General features: G+C 45.0%; 1 protein-coding gene across 5 annotated transcripts in view; it reads left to right on the forward strand.

Annotated features, from left to right (window-relative positions):
* Positions 1–12,387, forward strand: part of RASAL2 (RAS protein activator like 2) — a 284,068-nt gene that overhangs the window by 163,598 nt on the left and 108,083 nt on the right. The window lies entirely within an intron of this gene.

Raw genomic sequence — 12,387 nt, forward strand, 5'->3', positions numbered from 1 at the left:
TTGGCTGATGGATTTCAGAGGGACTAATATGCCAATTTTTTTCAACCCTGGATAGGAGTTTAGAAGGAAGAAAGCATCTTAAATGCAGTAAATTGTAAGGGCGCAGATAAACAAGGCGACAATTGGGGAAACGAGCATCGTAGGAAAGCTCACTGTCAAATGTGGCATCCATTCATTGCAGTCCTAGTAATTGGCAGCACATTGCCCTGTTTGCTCGGAGATATGCCGACGATAACATGGTGTGCTATGTTCACAGCACGAGCGTATTAACGATCGTTCTGTGCGGATGAATTCCGGTCGACCTGTTGCAAATAGACCAACAAACGGCGGCTAAACGGCTTATATATAGTCGATCGGTGATTGTTTAACTCAGGTTTTTATAAAACAAACTGTTAAATCAGAAGACCCCATTATACCTGGAGGGTATTGGCTGAGTAGTAGTACATGCGTGCACACAGGGTCAATTAAGGAGGAAAAAAAATACTTTTATTTTTACAAAAGTGGGTGCATTTTTTACAGAATTATGAAAATCACAGCAAATTATGCAAGAAATAATTATATAAATGTACCGCCGTATGCAAGGCCGGCTATGTGCCCTTGCACCAGCTTGACGCTATGGGATCCACTGTCTCTTTTTTGCATTGTACTTTTTTAGGGTCAGTAAAGTTGGGTCTAAAAGGTGTAACGTTTCTCCTAGTGGAGAGTGACGAGACAAGCCAGGGCATGTCAGAGTCAGGAGACTTATAGGCCGTGCATGCTACTTGGGGTTAGTAAGTAAAAGTCGTACTGACCTGCAGTAGCGTAACTTGCAGTTAGTGGGCCCCAATGCAAAATATCCAACAGGGCCCCCAACTATCATGGGTCTTTAATAGTATAGGTCTTCTTATATGGGCCAAGGGGACCATTTTGGCCCCTTAGGATACTTGATCATGGGTGCCATTGCAATCCCTGCAACTATTATAATTACACCCCTGCTAACCTGGATAATATGATATAGACAGCTGAATGCTATTTAGTCTTACTAGCCATAAGACTGTTACTATCTCACATGAGGAATATATGGCTTGGGTATAGTGTGCGATATGCATGGGAGCTGCCGTTTTAGGCGAGAATGCAAGTGCGGTTCATCATCATGAAGCCATGTGTGATTCTAGGTCAGAGGACAGTAATGGAGGATGTGTGTGTAATTCTCAGTTATTGCTGAATTCCTGGTCTAGTTTATTACAATGGCGGTGTAATTCCACTGCAATAAGACCGAATCCAAACCGTGTCGTAAAAGTAAGGTATGCGGGTTGCCCTCTTTTTCTTTTCTTTCTCCGAGAACCAGCTCTTGGTCTATTTTATTTCTGAGAAAGCCGGGTAAATTGTGGCAACTAGGCTCCTAAAAGGGTCAGGCTTTTCCAGTTTCCGCAAAAACAAACCTCACCAGTTCTGCAGTGACTCACTGTAGGCAGAGCTAATATTCTTTGTTCTTGCCCTTTTTTACAAAAAAGTTCCTAAGGTCACTAATTCCTGACCATCGCCCTCTGCACAGCCATGATCAAGCAATGACAGATCTAATGCTTGTTCATGAGCCTATTGCTTCTTTCACCCATTCCGCAGAGATAATTGTCGTCATCACTGAATCCGTGTCCACAGATAGATGTGCTGCCGGCATTATTTTTTAGGCTGCATAAAAGAATGAACGAATGATGGATGATGAACGAGAGTCTGCTCTTTTGTCGACTGTTCATTATGCAACCTGTATGGGGGCCAAACAATCATATTTAAAGGGGTTATCACTTTTGCAACAAAAATGAGAGGGGAAAAAAAGTAATTTTTTCCTCTTTGACATAATTATAAAGGCTGCGTCCGATCAGTGGCGCTGATTGACTGCAGCTGTCACATGATGTTTACGTCCGGAGGTGGAGACATGGTTGAAAGTGAAGTAGTGGTGGCGGTAAAGGAGGTAACTAGATTTTTTTTTACATTTATGCACCAGTCTAGCGCCATTAAAAATTGGGTGTCCAGTAGTAGACGACGCATTTAATGTCTGCATGTCCCTAAACAGTTTACATTAGTCCATGTAGAAGAGCCTTTAAACGAGTGGCGATCGATTTGTTATATTGTCGTTCAGCTTTTTTCGCGGGTGGGAATCTGTCCTTGTAAAGGGACCTGAAAGCTTAGTGGGGTGTAGCACGAAAAAAATACTTTTTTGTCTCTAGTATTCATCAAATGTCAGGCAAAAAAAACTAGGTAAAGGGGACGTGAACATCCCAAGAAACATCAAGTGGCAACCCCAATGGGTTTTAATGATGGCCATCCTACTGATTGTCACCCAGCCATTCCAGTACCTGATACAAGGGAGAGGAATTTCGAATGACTTCACAGAATACAATGACTCAGGGTCATAAATTGACTCTGTATTTTTGGATTCTTGGAGGAAATGGCCTTTTAATAATAGTTTTGTTTGAAATAGCTGGCATCATGACTAAGCTTCCGAGCCGCCGTACGTCACCCGCTTCTTGCGACCCGCTGAACCTCCGAGGGTCGCCGGCAATCTCCAGTGTCAGCCTCGTTATGCCGCGGAACAATGAAGCTCATGTTGTTCGCCCAGCCTTCTACTCTCCTTGTAAGAAAGTGACTCATGGAGCCTGAAACGGGAATCAGGCCAGGTGAGGAGGTAATGAGAGGATTATCCTCGTATGTGCCATAATTTAGGAGAAAAAAACCTGAAAAATAAAGAAGTCAAACATTAAGGGGGATTGTGCCGTAATCTGTGTAATTGAGGCGTTTGAAACTGGGTGATCGCTCTAAGCTTGTAATACAGTCATCGCTGTTACTCAAAGGGCTTTTTCTTCTTGCGGTGTAATGTGCGGCGGGAGCTTTCCATCGCAGACTTATCATCATAGCTGATCCCTCAACCTTACATAAGATCCTGCTTTAGGCTTTACTCCGCAGAACACAGGCAATTAGTAGGTTTCCCGGATCTCGTCTCATCAGGCTCTCCGTCTGAAACCATGGGAATAAGCTTTTACGAAGCGCAGAAGGGCGTAATGTAAGAAGATGCTTTATTATCTGGAACACGCCGTAAATTGGGCCGGCATAGTGTACATAATATGGTGGTGTAAAACATAAGTTCTGTGCATATCTGACATTCTCGACCGGTGCCTCGGGCGCGCTTGTGCGTCGCACTTATAAATTGGATTTGTCACATGAAAAGAGGTATTTATTAGAGTTCCTTATGGTTATTGGTGCTGAATGTAAAGCATATATTAGATTTAATGAGTATTTGTCAGATATGTAATTCCAGACTTAAAGGGAACCTGACGCGTTGTACATTCTGTAGGGTAAAGAGATGGAGAACCCTGGCAGAATATCAGTTTGTTGGTAAGAATTCTGTATATCTTGTATTTTATTCATTGAAGTCCCTAGGGTTTGTACGTAGGAGTCCAGTGGGCGGGACTGTCGTGAGTGACCGCGATCTCTGCATGCAAAGTCCTATAAGGGAAGACTGTCAATCCGTCATAGGTCGGCCCATTGGACTCGTGTACAAACACGACAGATTTCAATGGCTAAAATGCAAGTTTTACTGTCACAAAAATGTCTATCAGACGAATCTGCTCATCCTACCTACAGATCAGACACTGGTTTCAACAAGACAGGTTCCCTTTAAGAGCTGATGTGCAACTTTTGCATTCCAGAAGAAAAAGTAAATTCACAACACATCACCCGCCTTTGTTCCGTTAGCAAGTTCCTAGGGAACATGACATGGTGCTGCAAAAATTTTTTTATAAGGCGACTTTCTCACGGAATTACTGTGGTCAGTGTTCTGTATCAGGAGTAATACTGATGTGTGAAATTGACCTGTATGAAATTTCCTCTACACATTTGCGTTGAGTATTTAGTGGCTTAAAGTGAATATATCCCAGTGGATTTTTTTTTTTACATTTTTTTTTTTTTTTATTATTATTTTAATTAAGGTCCCAATGATTTTTTTATAAGTTAATACTCACCCTCTGGCACAGGCTCTCTCGCTTTCTCTCTTATGTTTGGCTGCCATTTGTGCGGATCTTGTTGTTGTATATGGAACCTTTTCTTATTATCGTGTCTTTCCTCCTTGGGGCTTTGAATGCGACACTGTGATCCAAAACCAGATACTATACTTGTCCCCAGCAGTGTTTTTTCAGTGGCATGCCAGGACATAATCCAGCATTCGGATAACATTGCTGTCAGTCATCATGTCCCGCTCTCGGCAGCAGGGATACCTGTCTGGGTAGATGTCAGGAGATGAGCAGGTTTCCTGTCATGTAAAGTATGTTCATGTGAATTCTAGACTTTCGGGTGAACCTTACCCTGGCCTTAGATATTACAGAGCTGTGGTGTCTAAATGAGACTGTAGGAGGTAGCCATCGACCGACCGTTTACCCCTTTGTTTCCTCTCCAGACTTCTCCATACAGAGGAGCGCTCGGCTCAGCCCACTAAATAAAACGATCGACTGTTGGTATTCCATTGGCCAAATACTTATTTTCCAGTACATGATCTGTCAAGGTGGAGAGTTTGGAGGCCCCCAAACATATTAAATGGTTGGATGATCCTACTGATCAGTCCGGCCTTTTTTTTAATGTATATGGGAACCTTCGGAGTTTAAATATGGTGAAGGCGGCATTATACCCCCTAGATAGCTGTCATGAAGCCAACTTTGCATGCGCTGTCAGCAAGAAACGAGAAATAGCTACTGATGGACACATCTTCTGGTGACCTATCTACCATCAAAATAATGTATGGCATGTTGAAACTCTACATGTCCGATTTTTCTTTACCCCCCAATGTCTACCTTCAACGGAAAGTTAGTAAGGACCTTTATATACATTAAATAATCAAGTGGGCCCCCAAAATAATGAAGTTTGGCTGACATTGATCAAGTCACTTGCAGGGTTGGCGCTGGTCTCTGTTTGTTCTTTACTTATACCGTGCAATGACAGTGCGCTCTATTGCCAGCTCATTATTTTTGATCAGAGCCTGCGAGAGAGCGCATTGTCACTGTGCACTAAGAAGAAAGAGTGCACGGTGACAAGAAGCTACTGAGCATACATCGGAATTGACAACCAAGGCTTGCTCAGTAGAGCAGGGACTAGCCCAGAAACTGCAACAAAAATCCGGGTGCTTTGTTTCAGGGAACGGGAAGAGGCTATGATGGTAACCGCAGCCTCTGTCCCTGATGACGACTCATTTGCATATCCCAGCATGCACTGGGGATTCTCAAATGAAGCGCCATTATAAAAGGAAGTAGTATAAAAAAAGACTAAAGCAGTTAGTGTAAGTTAGGGAACGAGAGGGAATTTTTAATGAAAGAACATTAGATTATGACATATGAGTTTAGGATGAAAATAAATTTTAGTTTCGGACCACCCCTTTAAGTGATAGCATCCTGCGAGGGATTCGCCATTATTTAATGATTCCTGGGGGACTTTGTTCATTAAGACTCCATTAGTCTGTTGGTGCCCTCTTGCTGTATATTGTAGTGTGCATTAGTCCCTGTTTGCAGAAAAAAGCAAAAATGCATTAACAGGCATATTGGGACTTGTGGTTCTGTAACAGCAGGCCATCACAGCGTGGTCATCGCCACCTTATGACGTGCATTGATTTAAATAGTTTGGCTGTTCGTAAAGCGCATGTTAAATCACCGGTTACTATACTGAGAGCTGGATATATATAGATCTTTTGTACCAACCCCATGCCCTGTAAAATGGCATTTCAGAAGTATTTGGTCACACGTCAAATCGATGCAGTCTTATTCGGAAGGTGCACAATAACATTTATAAAATCTATGAAGCCAACGTCTTGACCGTGGGCTGATTCCTTTAGACTTGACGGCACTTTGTCGGGGGCAGGCTTCTTTGGCGTTGACTCTTTGATCATTGTTTTTTTTAGCTCGCGTTGTAAAGCTGTGCTCTGCTCTTTTTCATAGCTTTTTTTATGCGAATATACGGTAGATTTCTTCTGGCCTTGAAGGCGTCCATTACATATTTTGTAAAATTGCAAAGTGCGTGTTTAATAAAAGAAACTTTGCAATTTACTTAGGAAGAAATCCTCTCTAGTCTCAAGAAGAGGAGGGATTGTAAAATCTTTCAGGTACTGTTCGTTGTCTAGGGTGCCGGCCACCTCTGCCGTCTGTCAGGGGTGGCTGATCTAGTGTATAAGCCGCATTTACAAGCTTTTTTCCGTAAAGTTTGTCAGCGCTGCTCTGAAGCTCAGCCTTGGTGCCCCACACTCCTCCGATACCAAGGTTGGACCAGAGGCTCAACATTTTCGCTAGTCCGATCTCTCAGGAATCCAAAAACCTATGATGAGAAAACTCCTTTAAAATTAGCAACTTATAGTGGCAGCCGCCTCTTTAGACCTCATGTACACTACTGTATCATGGATCAGCGTCCTATGGTACTGTGGGGCCCATATTGCACCTCCATATGCTTCCAATTCCTAAGGCACGTGGCACAAAATTGTGGTTTCTTCCATCCGACATCGTGTTGCAAATGTATTCCCTTCCCCCCCCCCCACCCACTTGAGAAATTGCTTATAGTGTGGGATCCAGTGCCATAAGGAGGTGCAATATATGGCAGCAATTTCTGCATCTTGAGCACATGTAAGCTGACCATAAGGTTGGTTGACTTCTTGTTCAGGTGACGACTATATAACTTCCCTTTCACCCCCCTGTACTTACGTGCTTCGTTCAGCTAACAATTCTCAAAGTGCAAGGGGGGAGCAGTGTCTTAGCTCCCTTGAGATCAAAAGGATTGGGCATGTTAACATCCAATATGCCCAACCTATTTTTCATTTCTGAATTATGCCATCGGGAATCCGTACAAAGCAACACCATACACATTCTATCTCGGCAGGACCCCCAGATTTAGTCAGACAGATCTGTCACACTTCTGGTTTGAGGCTGGGAGTTGACCCCTTTTGGAGTACTAAGGGTTAAACATAAGCCCCGCTTGGTATTCTGTGCTAAAATACTCATCCACATCCCACTGCTGCCTCTCATCATAACACTGGAAGAAATAGATTAGGTGCGTATGAAATGTTTATCCTATATTTACCACCAGAAACCAGTCGGAAGGTTACTTTTCTATCTTTCCATGTCCTGGGCGCCTCGCCAGCAGCTTAGAATGAAATATATAGTGCAGGTGGAGCAAAAGAAGCATCTAGATTGTCAGCACTTAATGGTTTGTAAACTACTTTGCAAGACACAAAGTCTGAATTAACCTTAATGGCCGCTGTTGTTTCAATAAACTCTGGCTTATCTGATGTCCAATGCTATGACTAACTAAAGTGTGTAATACCATATTTACCCAAAATGACATTTTCAGCCTTAAATATCACTCCAAAGTGTCGTCCATCAGATCTTTGTTCTGTCTGACGACCTGCTGCTCACTGCCTGTTGTGAAGTGTAATCTGGCTCTGGCAATAGAGACACAGGTTACAGGTGATGGGGAAGGATTTTGTTTATTTTCTTCTGTAAACTGTACACATACATAACAGACTTTCAAGAAAGAACAAACAATCAATTTTACAAGGGCAGATGCAGTGCATGCTGGAAAGTGAGGGAAAGGAAGTTCCTGCACCTATAATGCTGGCAGAAAGCTGATGAAAAAATAAAAGATCTTTAACAAGAATGTATGGCATTAGATTAGAGCATGAGATTCAGGACAGCTTCTAGACTTCTTCTTAGGTATGCAGGCTAAAATAAACTTTAATTTGTGCGGGGTGAGGGCAGCAACACCGTGCTTTTCTACAGGTGAAAAGACAGAGCAGGTGTACTTTTAAGAAAAATATGGCAGTTTTCTTTCAGAAACTGTGCTGTACTTGTCTATAGATCTTCTATGATAACCGTGTAATAGGTCCAGGTTGGAGCAGAGACATCTCATAGCTGTCCCTCAATATGACGTATCCCGTGAGAAACGAGTCATTTTCCGATGTATCCAGCAGCAGCCTACATGAAATACATATTACATATGCATGCTTGTTTTCCCCAGGGAAACAGCGCCACTCTTGGCTATAGGCTGTGTCTGGTATTGCAGCTCTGCCAATTCACTACAATAAACGTGCGCTACCATCCCAGACATTGCCCATGGACAGCAGCGGCCCTGATTCTGGAAATAAGATGCAGACCATTTAGTTTAATATTATTTTAGAACCCGTAATTTGGGATTATTGGACCTTGTGATACTGTGGTGCTGATCATTATAAATATGACTTGGTTAGATTCTCATTCAGTCCATACTTGCTATCTCCAGACACCTTTTAGGGCTCTGTGAAGTCATTCCAGATCTGGCATGTGGGCGCAGGGCTTTGGGCAGGGTCGCTGAACTCTTTAATGGCACATCCCTAACAAAGACTCACACACCCAGTAACTCTTTTTACAAGAGCAGGTTTCTGCTACCGGACTGTGGAGAGGATATTGCGTATCTTCTTATGTAAGCTATCAAAGGGCCTAAATAAATGAAACCTTGATGCTCTGCAAAACCGAGGCCGGACAGATCTAAGGAGACAGACGCTGAACTGTGCGTTACACGAGGCAATGATCGCCTGGATAGTCTAGTGAGCCGCATTGATTACGCGCTTGCTCGCTTGTCATTGATCGCATTCGTTATGTCTAAAAATCATTGTCTGCAGCACCGATTAGCGCGCCATGTTGTAGATCAGCGCTTGTTACAGGCACAGGTATAAAGGCCCTCTTACACGATGCAGATTTGCTGTGGATATTTCTTCCGGATTCGTGGATTACAGTTGCTGCAAATTTACAATAAAAACCACTCATTGACACGTTGCGGATAAATTATTTAGCAGTAATTGACGTTTGCTGCAGTTTTTTTTTTTTAAACTCCCCTGCATGTCAGTTTTTTCTGCTGACTTCAGTCTTTCCAATTCGTCGAGCTCTGCAGTAAACTCCGCATGTAACTACTAGAACATCTACAGCAAAATCTGCCTATAACTCCTAGAACATCTACAGAAAAATCTGCATGTAACTGCTAGAACATCTACTGCAAAATCTGCATGTAACTACTAGAACGTCTACAGTAAAATCTACATTTAACTAATAGAACATCTACAGCAAAATCTGCATGTAACTCCTAGAACATCTACAGCAAAATCTACATGTAACTGATAAAACATCTACAGCCAAATCTGCATATAACTAGCTGAAGAGCCTGGCGCTGCCCCGGCATAGTAACGAACTACGGTTAGTTATAACAAATTATAATGATTAATATATATATATTTACATATATATATATATATATATATATATATATATATATATATATATATATATATATATATATATATATATATATTATAAAGCTGAGTGTAGAGCCCCGCCCACTCCGCATAGCCACATTTACTATAATATCCCACATCATCCCATCAGCCAGAGCTACAGGACAAAAACCCCTAATATCCCACATCGTCCCGTCAGCCAGAGCCATCGGACTACTCCCCTTAATATCCCACATCGTCCCGTCAGCCAGAGCCACCGGACTACTCCCCTTAATATCCCACATCATCCCGTCAGCCAGAGCCACCGGACTACTACCACTAATATCCCACATCATCCTGTCAGCCAGAGCTACCGGACTACTACCACTAATATCCCACATCATCCCGTCAGCCAGAGCCATCAGACTACTACCCCTAATATCCCACATCACCCCGTCAGCCAGAGCCACCGGACTACTACCCCTAATATCCCACATCATCCCATCAGCCAGAGCCACCGGACTACTCTCCAATATCTCCGATAGTAAAAAACAGCTTTCCTGTGGGCTGTATACTGCCAGGTAGGGTACCCCCGCTCATTGTATAGCCGGTCACAATGTGGGCTGTATACTGCCAGGTAGGGTACCCCCACTCATTATATAGCCGGTCACGATGTGGGCTGTATACTGCCAGGTAGGGTACCCCCACTCATTATATAGCCGGTCACGATGTGGGCTGTATACTGCCAGGTAGGGTGCCCCTACTCATTGTATAGCCGGTCACGATGTGGGCTGTATACTGCCAGGTAGGGTACCCCCGCTCATTGTATAGCCGGTCACGATGTGGGCTGTATACTGCCAGGTAGGGTGCCCCCACTCATTGTATAGCCGGTCACAATGTGGGCTGTATACTGCCAGGTAGGGTACCCCCGCTCATTGTATAGCCGGTCACGATGTGGGCTGTATACTGCCAGGTAGGGTGCCCCCGCTCATTGTATAGCCGGTCACGATGTGGGCTGTATACTGCCAGGTAGGGTGCCCCCACTCATTGTATAGCCGGTCACGATGTGGGCTGTATACTGCCAGGTAGGGTGCCCCCACTCATTGTATAGCCGGTCACGATGTGGGCTGTATACTGCCAGGTAGGGTACTCCCACTCATTGTATAGCCGGTCACGATGTGGGCTGTATACTGCCAGGTAGGGTGCCCCACTCATTGTATAGCCGGTGTGGTGTAGTGACCACTATGTCAGCTAGGGGGCGCTGTGTGGGTGTCCCAGGACGGGTGTACAGGCACATTCAGTTTGGTAACAGGAGCAGGGTCCTAAATGACCATTATGGGTCTCAAGGTGGGTGGCCTTGGAATGCAGGCTCCAGGGTGTATTGATCAGCAGAGGTACTGCTGATCTTTCTGTTACACTGTGTCAGGGAAGCCTGTGTGTCTCTATGTGCAATACAACCTTTAGTGATGTCATAGCCATGTGATCACCTGTGGGTGTGGTTACAGGGCTATGTAATTGAGGTGTTTGGCACATGTGAGGGAGTGCGAGTGAGTCTGTCAGAGTGTGGATAGACTTCCATGTGTCCAGGTGGGACACTACAGAAAGTGTATATGGGGAGGACTACAGATCCCAGCATGTGCTGAGACTCTTGGTCCGAGTCTGAAGCCACGGACGTTTTGTGTTCCTTTGCCTGAGCTGAAGGTTACTTTTCAGTGTTACGCTGCCTTGTGGGTTTATGAAGTGAATAAACCACATGAACTTTGGGAAGAACCTGTCTCATGATTGTCTCCCGCTGCACCTAAGCGAGTCACATCCCTACACCGGTCACAATGTGGGCTGTATACTGCCAGGTAGGGTACCCCCACTCATTGTATAGCCAGTCACAATGTGGGCTGTATACTGCCAGGTAGGGTACCCCCACTCATTGTATAGCCAGTCACAATGTGGGCTGTATACTGCCAGGTAGGGTGCCCCCACTCATTGTATAGCCGGTCACGATGTGGGCTGTATACTGCCAGGTAGGGTACCCCCGCTCATTGTATAGCCGGTCACAATGTGGGCTGTATACTGCCAGGTAGGGTACCCCCGCTCATTGTATAGCCGGTCACGATGTGGGCTGTATACTGCCAGGTAGGGTACCCCCACTCATTGTATAGCCGGTCACAATGTGGGCTGTATACTGCCAGGTAGGGTACCCCCACTCGTATAGCCGGTCACGATGTGGGCTGTATGCTGCCAGGTAGGGTACCCCCGCTCATTGTATAGCCGGTCACAATGTGGGCTGTATACTGCCAGGTAGGGTACCCCCACTCATTGTATAGCCGGTCACGATGTGGGTTGTATACTGCCAGGTAGGGTACCCCCACTCATTGTATAGCCGGTCACGATGTGGGCTGTATACTGCCAGGTAGGGTGCCCCCACTCATTGTATAGCCGGTCACGATGTGGGCTGTATACTGCCAGGTAGGGTACCCCCGCTCATTGTATAGCCGGTCACAATGTGGGCTGTATACTGCCAGGTAGGGTGCCCCCACTCATTGTATAGCCGGTCACAATGTGGGCTGTATACTGCCAGGTAGGGTGCCCCCGCTCATTGTATAGCCTGTCACGATGTGGGCTATATACTGCCAGGTAGGGTACCCCCGCTCATTGTATAGCCGGTCACAATGTGGGCTGTATACTGCCAGGTAGGGTGCCCCCACTCATTGTATAGCCGGTCACAATGTGGGCTGTATACTGCCAGGTAGGGTGCCCCCACTCATTGTATAGCCGGTCACGATGTGGGCTGTATACTGCCAGGTAGGGTGCCCCCACTCATTGTATAGCCGGTGTGGTGTAGTGACCACTATGTCAGCTAGGGGGCGCTGTGTGGGTGTCCCAGGACGGGTGTACAGGCACATTCAGTTTGGTAACAGGAGCAGGGTCCTAAATGACCATTATGGGTCTCAAGGTGGGTGGCCTTGGAAAGCAGGCTCCAGGGTGTATTGATCAGCAGAGGTACTGCTGATCTTTCTGTTACACTGTGTCAGGGAAGCCTGTGTGTGTCTATGTGCAATACAACCTTTAGTGATGTCATAGCCATGTGATCACCTGTGGGTGTGGTTACAGGGCTATGTAATTGAGGTGTTTGGCACATGTGAGGGAGT

Source organism: Dendrobates tinctorius, unplaced genomic scaffold (assembly GCF_039654945.1).
Source record: "Dendrobates tinctorius isolate UK_male_01 unplaced genomic scaffold, ASM3965494v1 ptg000029l, whole genome shotgun sequence".
Lineage (NCBI taxonomy): Eukaryota > Metazoa > Chordata > Amphibia > Anura > Dendrobatidae > Dendrobates > Dendrobates tinctorius.